The sequence below is a fragment of the Rhodnius prolixus genome, unplaced genomic scaffold, assembly GCF_049639745.1.
Source record: "Rhodnius prolixus isolate KJV_2025 unplaced genomic scaffold, Rpr scaffold_1, whole genome shotgun sequence".
Lineage (NCBI taxonomy): Eukaryota > Metazoa > Arthropoda > Insecta > Hemiptera > Reduviidae > Rhodnius > Rhodnius prolixus.
The window spans coordinates 41,821,060-41,842,786 of NW_027411581.1; the positions used below are offsets into that span (position 1 = coordinate 41,821,060).

General features: G+C 32.6%; 1 protein-coding gene across 3 annotated transcripts in view; it reads right to left on the reverse strand.

Annotated features, from left to right (window-relative positions):
- Positions 1-5,048: 5,048 nt before the first annotated feature.
- LOC141459970 (toll-like receptor 7) overlaps positions 5,049-21,727 on the reverse strand; it is a 405,450-nt gene continuing 388,771 nt past the window's right edge. For 2 of the 3 annotated variants that reach the window (XR_012461676.1, XM_074139586.1), the window contains one exon: positions 5,049-9,801. The gene's annotated coding sequence lies outside the window, so the exon portion shown is untranslated. The remainder of the gene's footprint in view (positions 9,802-21,727) is intronic. The other variant, XR_012461680.1, reaches the window with a different exon arrangement.

Sequence of the window (21,727 nt, forward strand, 5' to 3'; positions counted from 1 at the left end):
TGAATAATATGCACCTGTAATAGTTTTACCCTTTTCCAGATAGTCGATGAGGATTATTCCTTGCGAATCCCAAAAGACAGTCGCCATAATCTATCCGGCCGAAGGAACGGTCTTCGCCTCTTTTTTGGCGCAGATTCCCCCTTGGTAACCCATTGTTTAGATTGTTCTTTGGTCTCAGGAGTGTAGTGATGTAACCATGTTTCATCCACAGTGACGAAACGACGCTTAAAGTCCTGCGGATTCTTCTGGAACAGCTGCAAACCGTCCTTGCAACATTTCACACGATTTCGTTTTTGGTCAAGCGTGAGCAATCGCGGCACCCATCTTGCGGATAGCTTTGTCATGTCCAAATGTTGATGCAAAATATTATGTACCCGTTCATTCGAGATGCCCACAGCACTAGCAATCTCACGCACCTTCACTCTTCTGTCATCCATCACCATATCATGGATTTTATCAATGATTTCTGGAGTAGTAACCTCAACAGGGCGTCCAGAACGTTCAGCGTCACTTGTGCCCATATGGCCACTCCGAGAATTTTGAAACCACTTATAAACTGTTCTAATCGAAGGTGCAGAATCACCATAATGTTTATCAAGCTTCTTTTTAGTCTCCTGAGGCGTTTTGCCTTTCATAAAGTAGTGTTTAATCAACACACGAAATTCTTTTTCGTCCATTTTTTGAAAATCACTCGACTTCCTCGATTCAAACGAATGTCAAACACAAAGAAATAGACCGATCTGGCTGAAACTTGGTGTGTGTTCTTCCAAGAGATGCTACTAACTAAACATAACCTCGGTACGCACCAGTGGTGCTATCTCTCTGTCTTTGCACGGACTTTTCAAACGACCCTCGTATATCTTAAAGTACTGTTCTGTTGGCCTAGGTAGGTTTTAAGTTGGAGTTCGAAACTAATCTTTAAATTGACAGTACAGAATCTGTCCAAAAGTCTTTTGAGCAGTTTGCTGCAGTTATTCTGTTCTTGTCGTTTGAGTCTGGTGAGAGAGTAAGTAAGTAAGCTAAGTATTCTCATATCATGAATATACTCTTAGGATATCGTGGAAATGTAGTTCACGTAAATGTAAATAATGCAAAAAACGCCATGTAAGAATAAGAGGATCATGAACATTTCAATTTAAGCAAAAAATGTTCAAAAGTTATAATTATTTAAATATAAATATATTAATTGATTTAATATTTTCTCTAGTTTTTGTCATTGCTTATCATGTTTCTAGCGAATTTCCTCTGCATTTTACGTTACAATTTTATGCATTTATAACATAAATAAGCAATATAAGCACAGGAAAGATTAAAGTATTACTTAATAAGTGCATTTTTTTAAATCTTTTTTAAAAAAAGTTTAGAAAGATTTTGTTTTATTAGGTGTCTGTAACGTCTGGTAATTAGCATTTTGTCCTTTATTTCTGTTCATGCCTGCTTTCGAAATACTTAGTTAGCATTAATTTATGGCTCCGGTATGACTGAAGATGATGGGTACAGCCCATTAGGACCTTTTGTCAATCTATTTTATGCGTTGTTTCACACATTTCCACTTTAAGGCAAGCTTTGAAAAAAGAGAAATAGCAAATAGCCTACTTGTGATATGTTGGTATGGAGGAAGAGAGAACCGTTTGGGAGAGAGGAGCAAGCAGAAGAACGTTTGGTGGGTGGCACATGTTCGAGGGAGACAGAGAGAGGGATTCTCCTTGTTGGAAAGGCTTAGTCAAGCGTATTGTTCAGTTGTAAACGTTGTAAATCGTGCGTATTCTCCATTTGGCACGCTGTACTTGTGTGAGGTCCCCGATACCTGTACCAAACCAAGCATGTGGCCGGCAAAATGGTACAGTGGGATTGCTTGCATCATTGAATGGGATTGGTCTGGGTTGCGGAGAGACAGAGTTGGGACAATGTCCGGGGGTGCAACTATATAGATGGATGGATGAGGAAAAGGCGCAGAGGTAGGGGTACTTGTACCCTATTTACAATGGTCAGCCCCCCAGAGAGAATGTTGTGACGTTTTGTCCTCATATTTACCGTGAAACGTCGGCACATTCAGGTCTAATATAGTATAATGTGCAGGAATACAGATTGTACACCTTATGGCTCTTATGTTCAAATTGTTCCAACCAACTTTTCTTTTATTTGGTGGTAATGTTTTTACATCAAAAGGTCGCCGACAGTATGGCCCTTTTCTTTCTATTTAACTTGTTAGTGGTGAATGTGCAAGGAGGAGACCACCCGAAGGCATGTCGGCGAAAAGAAATTAAAGTCAAACGAAAAAGTTTAGTCAAGTTTATTCTATTATTTCTAAGATTGACTCTACGCAAATTGCGAGGTGATTTTTTTTTATCTTTGAGCTAAGAATACTTCTTCTTTATATGGCGTAGAATAATCTGACTATTTTCTTGGCATTGGTTCTTACAGGAATTTTCCTGACAAATTTTTTACAGGAGGCAAATGTTTTCTATAATGCTGCACAAGAATCGAGACCGAGACATTATATTAGATTATTTATTCGAGAAATCTCGGTCTCGTCTCGGTTTTTCAAATATTTATCTTTAGCTACAAAATTATAAAATTGTGTTCTTTATTAATAAATAATCATTACGGGTATTGAATTAATTATAAAAGATACGATTTTATTATATATGTTCAATAATACTACATCTATTTGACTTCGAATTACATAATTTTTTATATCATAAATTTCACTATCATTAATCTAATACTTTAAACTTTGATATTATTTGATTTATATTTTAGATTGCGGGAAGTTTCTTTGTTTTTTTATTTTTTGTTATATTTCACGAATCGACGTCATAGCAGGCAGAAATGTTATCTGGGGTCTTTTATTTGGCTCGTTTTTAACATCTTTTTGCAATTATATAAAGATATATAACAGTAATAGTAATATATGATGATTGAAGTGTAGTTGTCTTCTTTTACAAACATTTTTTTTTCTTTATTTCAATATCAATATATAAATAAAAATAATTATTAGAAAATAATAACAATTTTTGAAAAGATTATTAATAACAGACCATTTTTTTATTCATTTCATTCATTCCTCAGATATTGGGCACTTTTTTTTCATTTTTATTACTTAAAAAAAAAAAAAATCGAAAACCGAGATATCTCGACGAGACCGAGAAGAGAAACTTGTCATACGAGACGAGGCGAGTTTTGCATAAAGTCTCGCCTCGTCTCGGTCTCGTGCAGCACTAGTTTCCTAAATTTAAACGTTATCCTTTCTTGAGTACCAACTATGTTTTATCAATAATATTCTTACTAAAATTTAACCAAAATTAGACTATAATCAAGGCCAAGAAATGTCATCCCCATTTAATTTTGTCCTTCCTAAGCAATTTCTGCGACCATGGAATGGACCTGATGTGATCTGCCATAAATCATTCAGCCATAAGTACATAGACCATCCATGTTCGTACAGCTTGGCAAAAATTGAATTTCTTCTCTTTACTTTCTTCCCAAAAAGAACATTGAAGATAGTGCGATTTAAGGATTAATTTAACATATTTGAATGCGAGATTGTGCCCATCCAGTAAATGAGAGTAAAGTTAGCTGAACCGTATGTTTTTGTTACTAGTGTAACATCATCGTCAACCTCACCGACGTAATCACTTGTTGTTTGGCTATATAATGGATTCACATTTTTAACTAAAAAACTTTAAAAAATAATTTACAATCAATAAAAAATAAATCAATTTCATTCATACTACATTTCAAACATCCCGATTCGCATTAAGACTGGCATTTTGGTAGATAACATTCTCATTTATTACAACCAATGTAATAATCTTTAATGTAGGAACCATTCCAACTGTTAAACGTAGCAATGAAATATTAGAACTTCCACCATATCGGCAATTTCTACATCGCGATTTAATTTTATGACTTGCTTGATTCTGATTGGATAGAAATCAATCACCAACTACAACTGCATTAAATTGGTGTAAAGCTGCAAACTGAATACCACCCAAAGTTTCATTTTTCTTTTAAATATTCTAGAGCAAGTTGGATATGTTACAAAATATTCTTACAAATAAATTTTCATTATTTAGCTGAGTGTGGAAATATGAACTACGCTCATGGTAAGAAATATTTTTTGAACTTCAAATATTAGCAGTAATTAACGTGTTTTATACTATAAATGTTATACTTAGGGAATGTTTCCTTTTGTCAGAAACAACTCCTACCGTTTCCTAGTCAACACTAAAACGCTTTCCTCCTGCTAAATCATTCTTTGGTTGCAATATGTGTGAAGGAGCGAGCAGATCTCTTGCTCTATCTATAAAGGCCAATGGATCAGAGATCTGATTGCACACAAAGATAACAGTAAGTGCTAACTTCCACCATCTAAAACATTAAAACGCTGCGTTAAAGTAATAAATAAGGGAAACAAAACAACAAAAAAGAGGAGATATTTATTTGTTAAGATTTATATTACAATTTACGCAGCATCTTCATAGGTAAATTTGATGCTTTAAAAATAAATATGTACCATTAGATAGGTGTTCAATTTGTTTTATGATATATGTTCAATATATAAAAAATTATACATCATAAAACTGAACGTAGTTGATTTTATTATAAATTTTACAAAATATGAATTTATATCTTATTTATTTTATATTTATTTTTATTGTTATATTACTGAAGTTTTAAGAATGAAGATGCGAAAACTAACTAATTTACAAATACTTATTAATTTTTAAATGTACTTCTTCAATCTATTCCGATAAAACATCGAAATTCGAGGTACCCTCCTTCCAGGCCTTGCCTGAAAGATTCTGTTTTTTGTTATTATCACACATTGTTTACAGTTTATTAACTCTAGTTAAATATATCTCTATGTACTTAAATATACAGAATAATTCGGTGTACATTTTTAATTTAAATTAAATACAATTTTTGTTATTATTTCCATCATCAAACATTACCATCTGCATTTTTATTTATGTAAATTACTGGCAGGGTGTAATTGAGTGTACATTGTAATGATATGCTCCAGTGTTTGTTTTTTTACTCCACGTCATTTTTTTTTTATTCGAATTTCCTCATGTTGTCCATTTTGATATGTTGGGAAATATGCATACAAAATTAGTGCCGTATTTTTATCATCTAATCTAGAAACATTGGAAAAGGCTTCCTCGCCGATGGTATAGCAACAGGCAAATAATGAACAAAATAAATGGTCATTTATTGCCAAAAATTTAAAAATACTCATTAGTTATTGTTTAGAATCATTTGCCACTATGTAAATGATGCTAAAGTTTTTTCAAAGAAACAAAATGACATGAGGTGGGCCTTTTTGCTTTTTGATTTAAAATAGATCAATTTATCGACTTCTCAATTTTGATTCTTCGCCAAAGAATTTAGAATTTATCTTTCAAAGAAAGTGAAATTTTAAATAAGGCCTTTGCTAGAACTAGGTAGCGGATACCAGCATTTATTACTATAAATTATTTAAGGAAGTACCGCATTAGAAATTCATAATAACTAAAACTACTACTTTAATTTAAAAATTTTTTGTCGGATGCCGACTTCTTGACTGCTTGAACGATGAGGATCCATTTATTTGAATCTGACTTTGTTCTTTTATTGAATAAGTCATCTTAGCTCTGTTCAGCATTTAGTTCACTGAGCTATGCTTGCAATGGTTTACACCTTCACACTGCCTACCTCTGATCAACGCATTAATGTGGCACTTTCAGATTGCAGATCTTGGTCCAGAGATGTTTTTAGTCACATCCCTTGGAAGTATCTTAACCGTAGATACTTTTTTTTCATTTTATTTCATTTTTCATTTTATTTTTGGAGATATGCTGACCTTACACCCTCACGTACACACACATTTGGTAAAAACTATTTTTTTTTTTTTCTGATTCAGATGAAAACCCAAATTAGTCCATCTTCATGATTGTAGCAGCTTCTATTACGATGTGAAAGAGAAAGCAAAAAGTTATTGGCGTCCCTCTTATCGCCAGCAGATTTGCTCCATCAATTCGACCAACTAAAACTGAGCCACACAAACAAAATGAATGTAGTGTTAAATTGCCTACTGTAGGGCTATAGCCTGTTGATGTTACTAATTTTAATTATGAAAATAAGGCTTTTCTGTTGTACTTGAAAGTTTGCCTTTGTTTTTTCTAATTTTTATTTCATTTTTTGTTTAATTCACATTAAATCGGCGGACTGTTGAATTTTTCAATTTTTTTAATCATACCTTTTGTTTGAATTCCTCTCACATTTTGTTTTACTTGCACTTCGTAAACAGTGTTCGGATTGTATAGAATGCAGTCAATTTTCCTGAAAAATGTTTTTATTAACATTTTACAGCACTATGGTGGGTAGGGAGAGAATTTAATAACAGAAATAAACAGTGGAAATACGCAACAGGTAAATGGAAATAGTATGTATATACCTGATGATGTTTAGATTATTAGCGTTCGTTCAAAAGTTTATCAACTGCAAGAAAAGTATACCGCAAATTTAATATTAATTTTTCCTTTAGTTTGGGAAAAACTAATCGTGAAACTATTTTGTTTATGAAAATGAATATTACAAAAATTACCTCTTCTTGGATTCCCGTTATCATAAAAATGGTTTATAATTATACAGTTTGCAAATTTTCTTTAATCATTTACGTCCCTCGCAACATACTCATTACAATGTTAACAAAAATTTTGGTTTTGTATGAAGTAAGACATTGATCCGGCCCAACCAATCATTAATGAAGAAGTAAAATACTTGCATGAACGAAATATTGTTGGACCATCGACGCTGAAGAAGCTGCAGTTAGAATTTCTGATAATTTTAGACATTTTAATTAAATTCCTTCCACTTAACTAAGAAAATGCCAGAACTGTTTGTGTTCGAGTTTTCCTCATTAAAATTACTTCTTAGTTTTTAAATCATTTACTTTGTTATTAGGTTTGAAACATTTAAAATTTAAACAGTAAAAGTTGATTTAAAGAGTTAATTATTAGACTGTAGTCTTATCAAGTGCAGCATTTACTGTTCCAGTACAAAAATATTATTATGCATTCAAAAAACTATTTGTTTTAGGCTAAGATCGATAGGAATTTAAATAAAGCTATAATAACATTACAAGTTCTTAATAATAATACAGGAATTGTAGGAATGATTCATCGTTATAAATTTTGAAATGCAGTGGTAACATCGTTATTTTGAAGCCAATGATTTAAAGATGCATTTTGAAAATTAATATTAAAATGGTATGTTTTCAAAAATAATTTCATTAAAGCACAAATTTTACAGGCAAGTTTTTTTTAATGAGAATCATCATGTTAAATTTAGTGACGTAATTTACATTAATCAGCAATTTTACAGAAATTTCTATCTCATTAGTTTCCTATAGTTGCAAATGTTTTCGTTGTACAGAAATAAGTGCATTATTTATTTATTTTTATTCACAAAATATAACTTTTTTTAAAAAACTTAATTTATACATTTTATACACAATAATAAATATTCACTTGCTTTTATAATTATTTATATTCCAAGTAAATATTTTATAGATACAAATAGTATAAACAACAATGTTTGTAATTCAGGGAGAGGTATTTTGTTCAATTACTAAGGGCATAAACCAAGATAATGTATGCATTACGGCAGAGTAAGAAATCCTGTCATTTTAACCGATGACCAGTTACTTCATATAGTTTAACGAATTGCCAAACATGCTCGTGACTAACTCCATTTTCTACTTAGATATTACTTAGGCCTTTACGTTTAACGGCTAGGTGTCTGAAAAAGTCAAGAAGGAGAGAAGTCGATTTGTGACAGATATTGTCATGCAGCGTTTGAACACCAATCAATTGGATTCAGAGAAAGAATTGACAATATGTCGAAGGACTTAGATTGGAAGGATTGGCTTCTCTGAATGTTAGGGTTTCTTCAAGCCAAGACAGGACTCAGAAGTGTTTCGTTCAGAATTAGTTTGTCTAGAGCAGATAAATAAATTAAATATAGAAATTGAAATTAATCGTTACATTTTCACAATAAATACTCACAACCATTTGAATCGTTAATTAATTCTGTTATGTTACTGGCTAACAGTCTCCTCTTGATTCTCTTAAATATTTACTGGGCATTGGGCCAAATAGTTCAAATGGTTTTCAATTTCCCATCTGTTACATCGTGAAAATAAATGACTTCCTTCCGGGCAGCTGAAATAACAATTGTTATATAATACTCTCCTTGACTACATCACAACTTGTATAAATTTCAAACAAATGATTTCAATCAAGAATCAAATGATTCTCCGTTAAATCTATAATCAAGGACTCGTGTTAACTAGGGAATCTTGAATTCTCTGCTTTGGGTAATGCTTTTGCTTTTCTGTGCTTTTGAAATCTTCTAGTTTAATTAGAATAGGCACTCTATTTTAGTTTCATTGTCTTCACTAAAGTAGCCTTCGAATTCCTGATTATATTCTTCACATATAATTGAATATTTAAACTATAAAAATTTCTCTTTAAACATTTCAATAGTAAACACTTTAGTCAGATGGTCAAAATGATGTTTGAATATAATTAAAATCTAATTGCAAGGCGTGAATAAATAAGTAACGCAATTCAGTTCCCAAAAATATAACAGAGTTAGGAGTATTTTAAGGCTTTTAATGAACATTACAGCTTCACCAATTCACCCAAACTCTTTACCCTACACACCTCTGCAGTGAAACCCACAATCCATCTGGACACAGAATTGAAAACTTCTAGTTTAGCAGTTAAAGGCACATCAAGGCAATTTGTTAATAAGACGAAAGAATGCAGAATTTTACTGAACATATTGTATTTCGTTATCAAAATGCAGTTAAATGGTAAACTCAGCGGTTACCGTTAAGTCTAAGAAGTTGTACTTGTTCACAATGTCTATGGAAATCCACTCAAATTTTCATTTTTCATTTAAGCAGTTCTTCCCCCATCACCTAATGCTACAATCCAATCTCCTTAATTGCCATTTGAATTTCCTTCGAGTAATTCGCCTAGCACAATGTCGTCGACATAATATTGGACACCTAATGGTTCTGCTAACCACTTGGGCACCTCCACCTACAGAGTTACAACTATTCAATATTCACTTTAAGGTTATGCGTTTAATTTAAATTTATTTCTAATGAGATTTATTTTTCTTTGTTCTTTTTAATTTTTTTGTTTTAATTAATATTGTAATTTGAAAACGTAAACTTACTCTTTCGCAATAGAAATTTTTATAAGTGTGTAATAAATCGCATTGGATAAACTGCCTAAAACGTTAAGATTTTTTATGAGGTAACTGGCCATTAGTTAATATGCCACGCTTGCTCATTCTGCCGTTAACATATAGGATTATACAAAATACATAACTATGTTATATATTTAATTAAGTTATATCCGAACACAATCATAAAGCCCTCCTAAAGATGCGTTATTTAAAAGTATCACTTTCGCTGAATAATTTTGTAATTTACAAAATTCAAATATGATTTTTGTAGCATCTTCTTACATTACAGAGAGAAGTTTAAACTCTATGAGATACAGAGAAAACAGCCAAACGAATAACAGCGACGAGATGGGTAAATTAGGAAAAAAAAGACACACACACACAAAAAAAAAGAGGTTAAAAACAAAAAAGGAAGAAAAAGAAATTGTCCTTCATCTGGTGTTGGGTATCTCAGGTGAGCAGGGGAACAATTAGGGGCTTCCGGCGAGTAGGAGCAGCGGCAAGTGCGCACTCTGTCATTAGTGTGGAGCATCTCCTCCGGCACTCAGCAGTCTGAAACAAGAACAATACAAAAAGTTAGGTAAATACAACAAACAATAACTACTAATACTTCTCTTTGGAGGAGAAAATAATGGAGAGCAACTAATGGTTTGTTGATTGTTTTAGAGCGACGCGCTCTAGGCTGGCGTATTATTATTCAATAGAACTTCAACTCTAGAACAGCAGTGCAAACAACACCCTTTCCGTACAAAACTACAAATAAACACAATATAAAATTTTGAAATAAAAAAGGCGAATTTCTATTCAAACAATGGAGCTTTTTGTCTCTACTTTAGAAGAATACCTTTATATAACATACATAACTGGTCATTCATCAATTTCAAAATGACTTTTATTTTGGTGAAAACTGAAAACTGCCTTGCAGACAATTATTTCCTTGCCAAGCAGATTTCATTTGTTTTATATCGATTCTGGTAAGAATGATTGATTAATTGATTAATCAATAGTTTTTATTTACTTGAAAGATTACGTTTCTGAATCCCAACAACTGTTACCAGTTTACTTTATACATTCAATGTTCTATGTTCTTGAACTACTTATGTTCTAAGCCCACTGCACGGATTGCTGAGCAGTAACGATATTAACATGTTCGAACGATAACTCTACGAGTTTTCAGAGAATTTCTTATCTAATAAGTTCTATCAATTATTTTACTATAACGTTCTGAAGATTCCCGTAAAATTTCTGCTTCAGAATTTCTTTTGGTGCTGGAGTGAAATGGCGAGCTTAGCGCTTTTGGTAGGTTTGCTTTGAAGATGATTGAATGTGCTGTTGAAATCCAGAATTTTAAGAAGATCCCCGGAAGTGGAATACTAATTTGACAAATGGATTCTCTTCCGGCACTTTTTGAAAATGGGTTCTCTGATTTTCTCTAAACTTCGTTACGTGCATATAGTAGCAGATCTACTTTTGAAAGTATTAGTAGATAATAAGTTAAAAGTAGATAATATAAGTTGATATAAGTAGAAAATATACAGTGGCGGATAAAAGAAAGTTTAAAAGATAAATTCTAAAAAGAACATCATCATTCTGAGAAAACGAAACAGTATTTTGAAAAATAAATAAGTATTTTTTAAATATCTGTATCTGTAATACGTTTTTAAACAATTAAACAATAAGAAAATTGGTTGGACAAAAATAAGTATAATTTTATATTTTTTGATTATTATCTTTGTGAATAGTTTGTTAATTTTAAGTTTGTAAGAACCTCGTCTGCTATTTATTACTGCTTGTAGTCTTTTTGGTATACTGTTACCTAAGTTTCCTAATAAATTTGTTGGAAGATTATACCATTTTTGTTGTACTGCTTCCAAAAATGATTCTTTATTAGTACGGGCACTTGAAGGATTCTCGTTGGAAGATGAACGATCCCTAGCATATCTATAGTACTGATCGTACTAAATAATTATTTAAAATGTTATAATTATCAACGCCAGTCATTCTCCCATCGATTTTAACCAATTTCCCAACTCCCACTTTAGAAAAACAGCCCCAAATCATAATCGAACCGCCACTGTGCTTAACAATCGATTGAGCATATTGGTTTTTTAGGCAAACTGATGGCCTACACCATACTCTTTTCCTTTTCTTCTGATTCATTAACTCAAATTTAGATTCATCAGACCATATAATGTGTGCTCAAAATGATAAGGGCTTAGGTCTATATACACGGGTACCAACTTCAAACTTTCTTTAGTCCACCACTGTAAGCACATAGTTTTCAACTAGCAGGAATCAGGTACACTACATTGCCACTGCGCAAAGAACGAAGTGGATGTTGGTGTAGTGGTTATGAAGAGTGGATTCATAAATGGGAGATCACCAGTTCGAATCTCACGTATAGATACTTTTTATTTGTTAGAGAAAATAAAGAGAGTAAGGCACATGTGCTCTCCACGAAACCTAATATGATAGTTGGACGTTAAGCCCTGCGGGTAAAGTCAAACGATTGCATTTTACTTTTAACTTACTTTGTACGTTTTTGGACATTTTGAGGAGAATCAAATAGAAGTTTAAATTTGGAGTTTAAAGTAACTTAGAAAGTAAAAGAGATTTGAGTTTTTCACATCAGAATTGTTAATTATTCTTCACTAAATGTTTGAACTCATTTCTTTAAATTCTGCCATGTTTTGGCCATTAAAATTTGATTAAAAATCAATAGATAAATAAAAAATCACTCCAAAATGTCCAGAAAACAGAACTGAGACGTGAATAGAACAAAGATAAAGTGTAAAAAAGGGGAAAGTTGGCAACTGCAGCGGATGAAAAAGAAGGCGCATTAACAGGCTGGCTTCGCTGATAGCTAATAATACAAGGATGTTACGCGCTATCAAGCAATATCACGCTCTATAAATTGAGCGCTGATTCCCAATCAAGCTAACTATTTCTCAAATTACCATTATCACAAAACATAAATCTGTCCGTGCAATATGATTAGATGGATCAATTTTCTATAGAGGCTAGAAATAATAATAAAAATAAAAAATAACTAACTTGTTTCCTGTGTTATCGCTTTAAATTAAAGAGTAAGAGAGATGGACCGATGATGTAAGAAGAAGAGAGTGAATGCAATGAATAGAGAGAGTAATATATATAAATGAACGTAGAAGAGAGGAGAGATAAATATAATATCTTGACTCCTGAAAGATTTCTGTTGAAATCTGTGTTGTGTGTGAAAAGGAGATGTGAAGATGCTGCGGTTGGAGGAGAAGAGTGTGCCAGCGGGTGCTCTGTGCGGCGAGTGGGGAGCCTCGGAACGGCCGGAGTATTAGACCAGGACATCTGTCCGCGGAGAGAGTCTAATAACAATCATCTTGTCGAGGCGGGCGGCCGCCGCCGTTAAGAAGACTGGGGAAGGGAAGGCACCGAAATTACCAGCGCTGGTAATGGCTGGTTCGGTGCCCGAGGCTGTAAAGTGGGCTTAAACGTCCTTCTTGCCTTCCTGTTCTACCGCAGTCCAGCCAGCTTTGAAGTCTTGGCTGTCTCTCTCACAGCTCCAGTCGTTGCCAACACTGTAGCGCTTCTTGGCGCGCACACACACTATCACATCTCTGTGTGACACACGCACAAATAACATTGGTCGGCCAGCTTGCATGGCAGCCTTATTATCTTCACTTTTTTATTCTCTCATTCCTCCACACTATAGTCGTCATCTCAGTTTCAATTCACCTTCAACTTAAAAACTGTTACATAAACCACAAATGGGATCTTCTGTTTTTGTTTTTTTTTATCTGCTGAACATGAAAGTAAAAAAGAAATGTGTTATAAGTGCAATCGCTGAGCTTAATAGGAAATGTTCACTTAGTTGTTGACAATAGAAACATTTTAAAAGTTTGTGTGAAACTAGTATACTACCTTGCACACTTTGCAAAAGGTCTACATTCTTTGTACAAATATAACGATCCAGGAAGGCAAAATAGATCGTTTAGGTCGCATGCATGTGTGACTACTATTATCCCAGAACAGTTACCCTGCAGTGTTTAGATGTATCCAGGTTAAAAAGTAACCAGAAAATATAAAACGGGAAGAATAAACACAGAATTGAAGAAGAGGACAACCTGAAAGCTAAAAGCGTCACTAAATAAGGACGTAATTCTGCTTCTTAATTAATAAGTTTGTGCCAAGGAGTTTTTTCAGTGCACTGTCGGCCTCCAGACAATGCTCACTCGTTACAAATAACACTGTCCATCACCGGACAGTGAGCTGTAAGAGGAAATCTGAGGGACCAGCAGCTGGATTCGAACCCGGTATCTTCGCGTCGGATTATATACCTAAAACAGATTTCTAATTAAAAAATTTTTTGTGTTTTCTAACCAAATTCTAATTGTCTAGAAAATTTCGTTACATAATTGCAGTAAGATTAAAATTGTGTGAGAATTCTCACCAGATTTGTTCCACATAACATATGCTATTTGCATTACATAACATGTACATAATACCTGCTGCGATATGTACAAGTTACGTGTAACCAGTTAGTAGTTAATATGTATATTTTCTGGTTTATCATTCAAATCATCTGAATCATTAAACGGTTTATGATAGAATTATGGCCCAACAATGCACGCATAAGTTGAGTGTTCATGGGTGAATTGGCGAATGGTGTTCCTTACTTCTCCTCATTCAGAAGCAGAAATATGTTCTACAACTAGAGAAAGCGTAAATAATCTTTTTTTTTTGACTTTTTAAAAACATTATTTTAAAGAATCTACAATCAAGAAATATACTGGGTGACTCAGTAAGTCTAATATGAGCAGGTTATAGTTAAACAAAGTTAAATTCAAATTCTCTACAACAAACTGATTAATGAACCACTGATGACAGATAAAAACTGGTCTGAAACCAGTCAGAGATACAAAAAAAACAAAAACCCTGCAAAATACAACGGATAAAATCAGCGGTAAAAACTATACGTTTTATCTGATATTGAAAAGAGATTATTGCCAATTTAACTCTTTGTGTCCAATACTAAAATCCTATGAATTCTGATTTTCCCAAACAAAGTCCGATGAATTGCAGCCAGCGGACAATAGTTCACCCCACAATAGCTAACACCATACAGATCTAGATGGCCCAACAATCCAGGCACCATAAAAAAAAGTGGTAATTTTTTCAAAGCAAAATAGGACTTGTTAATGGAACAGAACTAAAGAAGCTAGGGAATCGATCTCTGCAACTTTGACTGAAACTTCACTTGCGTCAAAGATTGTAGATTTTTTAATTATTTTTTTTTTTGAAAATACGGTGAACAGTTCGATAGACTCGTGTAATATTAAAAGGGAAACTATGGTTTGAAAAAATTTGGATGAATACAATTTTGGAGGGGAAGGTTGTTTGCAGCTTGCTGAGTTTTGCTTTCTCATTTTAAGGGGCCTCTCGAGCTGAGATCTATCATCTATACTATTTAAACTTTTCTAGAATGTTTTAAAATTGTATCATGTTCAACTGTATAACCCAATTATAATTGTTCACCAAAGTAACATAATTTTCCTTCTAGGTTCTTTCCATACCCACTTGTTGATGGTTATGTATTTGCACGTTGTCTCTGCCGGGTTAAGACAATTGCCACCACTTAGTTTTATTTCATCATCTAGTGCAGCGTTTCCCATCCGGTGGTACGCGAGTTGCTGGTTGGTAGTACGCCAAAAATAATCAATAATGGCGGACATAAAAAATTTAATCATAGAAACGTTTTTTCCTATAATTCATAACGATTATTTTAATTAATAATATTATACAGTAAAGTTGTTAATATGTACAGTAATAAGTTTGGGCGGTCTCAAGATATACGAGAAAATATTACAGCACATTTACAGGATTAAAATTGTCTTTCATGAAGTTTTTCCAAAACCTCGAAACACAAATGATAATTGGATTTCAAACCTCTTGTATAAAGAAAATTTAAGAAAAGCTACTTCATTATCGGTAAAAGATAAAGAAAATTTAATAGAATTATCGTGTGACAGGACTTAAATGATAACTATGCAAAGATCTGCTTAAAGTGACTGTAATGAGTAAGCTCCATCCAAGCAACTTTAAATTTAATTGGTACTTACAGGTAGTTGAATGCTTAAAAGAAATTAATTTAGAAGATTTGGGCTCATTAGAATGCTTATATCACAAACTTAATATTCCTATAATTTTAGACAGGTACAAAGGGGACATTTACACTTAACTGATCTAAATAAAGTTAATAACATTATGTTTAATATATTTTGAAATTTTCAAAATTTATTAGAAAATGTTGGTTAACAATATTTAGATAAATTCATTTCTTTTCGTTTTTCACGAAATACAATCATTTTTACGAAGTGGTAGAATTTAGCATGATGTACTACCGAGTGGTACTCGAGCCAAAAAAGGTTGGGAAACGCTGATCTAGTGTTCTAATTCAATCTTTAGCAAATATTTGAATATCAGAATAATTACAAATATTTACTTTTAACTATACAAAATATACATCTACAAATATTTACTAAGTTCAATAACTTTCATTTTTTTTTTTTTTTTTTTTGTAAAAGATTCATTAAGTTCTCCAAGTTCACAGGTTTCAAATAAATGTTTGACTTATTATGCATTTAGGACCAAGTATCTGTATGTTGAGGTAACTTCGAAGGTCAATTTTTATATATATGTATATACAAAAAACTTTGACAGCTCAAATATACAGCCCTTAAAGTAGAAAACATTTCCGTTTCAGGACATTAACCCACTTGACTTGTCCTTCGAGTTCCTTAACCTTTAGTTTGTGATGGAGACTTACATAAATAACCTGTTGACAATCGTGACTAATAAATTTCACTATGATTACTTGGAGAGAGGAAATTCCGAGTAAAACAAAACTCGGAAATTTTGTTTATATGATCATGAGTTCAATTTTGCGATATCTAAATTAATTGTTTAATAAAAGTATGAATATTTTTTTTTTAAATTATTTCTGTGATTTACAATCTGCATACATTGTATACAATAAGTAAATATGAAGAGTATGATGAACTGTTGCGGGAGGAGAGCAGGAGGAGAGAAACTACCCAGCGGTAGCACTCTCTATAGGAGGGAGGAGAATATGAGGAGGAGAATGTGAGGAGGAGAGTGTGAGGAGGAGAATACGAGGAGGAGAGAGGAGAGATAGGAGAATAATGGCGTTTAGGCCTTCAGACCTCAAGGAAGTCGCGGGGCCACTGGCGATTCAGTCGGCGAGGAGTATTAGGGATGTCTGAGGAAGCGAGAGACAGTATAAGAGGATTAGAGCTAGTCGAGAGAGAAGGATGGAATTTTTGATATTTAGTCTTGGCGAGTTGGTCTATGAAGGGAATGTTAAGGTCGGTGTGAAGAGTGAGATTAGTCACCGTAGAAATGAGAGTCAACTATCTGTCGGAGGAGTTTTAACTGAAATATCGTGTACTGTCCGTATGTTTGTAGGTTTGGCTGAACCCCACAGCTCCAGTCCGTAAGTCCATATAGGTTTGAGAATAGTATTGTATATCAAGCGTTTGAGTTCAATGGGTAATTTGGAGCGTCGTCCAAGAAGTCTGTAAAGCAGTTTCGCACGTATGAATAAATAGCGATTTTATAATTTTTTTGTCTTCTTGGATAAGAAGATTATAGCAATCAAGAACAATTTTTGAAATTGAGTTTGCCTCTAAAAATTGTGATTTTCTTTTATAAAAGTTCTTGCCTCATGCGACACATTTAAATTGTAAAATTTAGTTCCTTTCTCAAAACTCTCCTCGTGAATGAAACTGCGATTGTAAGAAACGCCAAAAAACTATCGTTTTGTTATGAGTAGGCCTTGCTGATCGAGAATCTTCGAGGCTATTTCTATCCTCCAGCATTAATACAACTTTTGTGCAATGTTGTCTGACTCACTCTCGCATTAATTTGGAATAAATAAGAACTGACTAGAATAAATGTAAATATTCACTTATAGAAATACTTCTATTTAATGATATATAAAGGTGGATAATCATAAAATGCGTACAACAATTTCCTACATGACAATTGCTTTTATGGTGCTAAAAAATACAATTTCTCTGAAATAAATTTATTTCCCCAAGTATTTATTTCAACAAACTGTATCAGTGTTTTGAATCATTTGAAACTAAATAAAACTAGTGAATAAAATATTACAAGGAAACGTCTTGGTCAAGGAAGAGCGTCACATTTTTAGAGAAATTTTTTGCCTCCATAGAGGAATTTTTAAGAATTATAACTAGAAATGATGACTGTTTTTTTTTTTTTATATATAATCTACGTACTAGAAGAGAATTCATGGTCTCGATTAATCTTAACTGTTTGATAATTTATGTATGAAATGAAATGGTCGAAAGCCTGTAACCGGTTTTTATGGCCAAAAAATGTAGCAGGTTATCTCGTTAAAAAATCTCTGAAGCTTGTCAACACTGCGATAGTACAGGCCAAATTCGATAGGACTATGATGTACCTCTGAGCGCTTTACATTTTACCAACCAACAATCCTACACCAACTGATCTGTCTTCAACAGGTTAATCTTTCAATCATTATCCATTTTATTTGATTAATTTTTGATAAATTTAGTTAAAAATATTAGTAATAATAATAATGCCAAAAAAATTAAAAATGCTTCCTCAATAATTGTAATGATTCCAATGATAGGGAATCTAACTCTGCTATGCTATAGTTATTATGGTCTACGAGTTTTTTCAGGAATTGGAAAGAAAGACTGATGTAGAATAATACAAATTAATTCAAAAACATGAATTAATTTTAGTAAAATACTAAAAGATAATGAAATGCAACTTAATATTTTCATAAATAACCATTGTTACAATTATCATAAGAATTATTTAGTGAACATGCAAACTGTTTTATTAATTCTATTACTTATTCACTTCACTGTGCTGATTATAAGTCTAAAATTACCATATTAATTGTTTATTTTCTTGTAGGCAAAAATAATAAAAACAAACTTATAAATTATGAAGCAGGTAGCGAAGTACTCATCAGTAATTAATCATTCTTTTAAGAAAGACTAAAAAGTAGATCAATTAAACTGCTACAACTGAAGCTTCTATCCCTGCAACTTTTCGTCAATTGTTGTAGAACATTTGAATTTTACTGATCAAATTAAATGTTATAAAAATACAGTATTTTTCTGCAACCATGTAGGAATGTTCTCATTACTCAATTAAAATCAGCTGTGTAATGCCCAACTTTACCTCACTAGTGGGGAAAAATTCCCATTAGTGTCACTTTCCTCACCAGTGAGTGAAAAAACTTTATTGTGCTTCCTTGATATAAGAAGTTTTGTTATTAAATATTTTCTGTAAAACTTTAATAAGCTTATTTAAATTTATTTTATCTAAATAATTAAAAAACGAATATTAAAAAAATAAAATAAAAATTGAAAGAAATATATAAATAAAAATAATATTTTAATAAATAATTAGATATTTTTAATTATAACAGTTAAAAAGGTTATAGTGTTACCTTATAGAAATTTAAAATGGATTCTAGTGATTCCTGATGAGAAAACATTCCTCCATCCATAAAAGAAACAGCAGAAAATGTAATAAGTAATGTAAATAATTGTAATATAACAATAAATGTTTATAATAAATAAATTACTTTTTGTAGACTGTAAAAATGAAATTTTTAATTTTATTAGCTAATAACCCTAATGGTTGCGGAAAAAATATAATATTTAACTCAAGTGTAAAGTATTTTCCTCACACTCGGCAATTTGCACTTGCACTCGCCTCGATTCGCTCGCTCGTGCGAGGAAAAGTACTACTTTCTATACTTGTTAAATAAATAACTATTTTTCCTTTTTCTTAATCTTTAAAGAAAATATTATGATACCCCCATATTTTAAAAAATCGTGTTTTCAACAGAATTTTCGCTTTAAGCTGTTCTGAGTCAGAAAAAGTGGTATTTAAAAAATGGCATGCATAAGTGTTTTGTGTACTTAACATCTCAAAAACGAAAAAGAAAAACTTTAGGAAGCTGAAATATTAAATTTTGATTGGGTGCTAGCAGCAATCTCGACTGTTACTTGGCGATCGAAATCTCGAAATCTGGAAGTACAACTATGCTGAAAAAGTTGTTTAAGTTTTCTCGAAAAAGGGTCTAACGATTTCCTTAGACTTATTAGGCATACTTATTTATTGCACATGCAGGTCTGATACTTTTATTTAAACGTCTTTCCAGGAGAATCCGATTATGTCTTTGAAAAAAGAAATTGTAAAGACTAGAACTTTGTTCACGAAATATTTTTGATGATAGCAGCGTATTACAGTGGTGATAATTCACTGTTTCTTCGTGGGTCGGCAGGTTTCTTTACCTAACCTAACAACACAAATCACACTTACATTGACCTTAACATTCGCACATATGGCGAGCAGTTGCAGTTGATGTGTGCAACTTTGTTTAGTACAGCGTACCCCAGGCAAACTGTAGCTCACCACAGCTCCTACTACGCCTACTCTTCACAGATACATGTTGTAAACACTGCCACTTAAGGCCACTACAATTTTATTTCAGATCGCAGTGGTATAATCAATGATATTTTTGTATTTATTTTAAATTGATCACCAAGAATATTCAAAATGTTTTATTCCATTAGGATTATTTCGCTTCAACTTTTTATTTGTGGAAATCAATTAACAAATAACAATTTACTCTAAATTACAACTCCTAAATTAATCACAATAATTAGTGTAATAAATAATACTTATTTTAGAATTGAAAACTGATTTTTAAAAAATCATTTTAATTTTAAACAGTTTGGAAATGGCCCTGATATTATCTAGATTGCCTGCCCAAATTAATATTGTTAATGTTGCTAAGCAACGGCATTGATTTAGGTACTTTGCTGCAATATTTATCCAATTAGTTTGAAAAGACGGCAATATAACAATATTTTCCTTATTTATTTAGTAAGAATAAAGACTATATACTTATACACTTACTGGTCTATTTTTTAGTATTTGCAAAAATATTACTAATTACTGTTAGATTTTCATTATTTTTTAAAATAAATGCTGCTAAAAGTTCTCCTTGTGAATGTTCTTTTAGTCCTCAAGGAACAGTCCTAATTCCTCTCACTTACTGCCTGCTTTACAGCTATTATCCTTATTAATTATCCTGAAACCATCCTCTTCGCCTACAGCGATAACACTTGCATCTAAACTCCGATTGTGAATTCCTCCTTCCTGCAATTCTCACCCATTGCACCATAATAAACATTGAGAATTGAGGACATACGATCGTACTTGGACATGTGGCTAAGATGAAACCTTCATAAAAGATACAACATTAAAGAGACTTCACGTTTAAAGCTGATGCAAACTTCTCTCGAAACTACTTAACAGTCGCTTGCAACTCTTCCTAAGAATGAAAATAATGATTTAAAACCAAATTTACAAAACCGCTGTGTACAAGCGCATGCAAAGACTGTAGTTCAACTAAGCATTCAAATTTTTATCGCATCAAATCTTTACAATTCAAAATCTTTCTCCAAATCGAAAATGCTCCACAGTATGTTGTTAACATTACCCTTCATTCTAATCAAGAAATCCATTTTGTTTCCCAATTAATGATACTCCTTTACCGATGTTTCCATAATTTACCTTCTCCTATTTTAATCCTTTCGTCCAGAGATTATGCTCTGCAATAGTCCTGACAACCCATGAAAACGTTGGCCCCTGCGATTACATCAGTGATTTGTGTTCAGTGTTGAGAGACTAGCAAGATTAAAATTATGCTAGAGACTGCCTCTATGGGGAGATACCTTCTGTCATGCCACTTCCTTCTTGTCACATCCGCTTCCTCATTCTTAATTGTTGGGCACATACAAAATTGTTAATTTCTGTCACAATAAACAAAAAAAAAATCTAAAAATTGAATTCGATCAAATCAATTCTTTTACAAGGACAAGAAAGTGAAAATACCATTTTTTTTCTCTATTCAGAGCATCAACATAGATGCACATATGTACGGAAAGTGTTTTTGTAATTATTATTAAGGTGTGTCAACATTTGAAGTCATTGACGCCATGAGTCTTTTTCAGTGAACTACAGGCATTCGCATAGGTATATCTCGTCACCGGAGACTGAGGCGCACGCTACTTCTAGGAAGAGATCATCTTCTGCAGACAGCTGGAACCCGGGATCTTCTCATTGGAATTCTCATTTGCTTTCAGCATCATATCTTTTTGAAATGTTCGCTGTTCTTCTTAAAAGTTCACTTTAGCTATTGCCATTATCTTCACGCTCTTAAGTCGTTCGAAAATATAGAGTACCAGGCATTTTTATTCCTTATTTGGTAATTTAGGTTGCTTCTTTTGTCAAGTAAAAGGATATCTTTCACCTCAGCTTTCAGTAAAGTAGCATTTCTGTTTCTATGGCGTAGTGTGAAAAAAATATTAATAATAAGAATGTT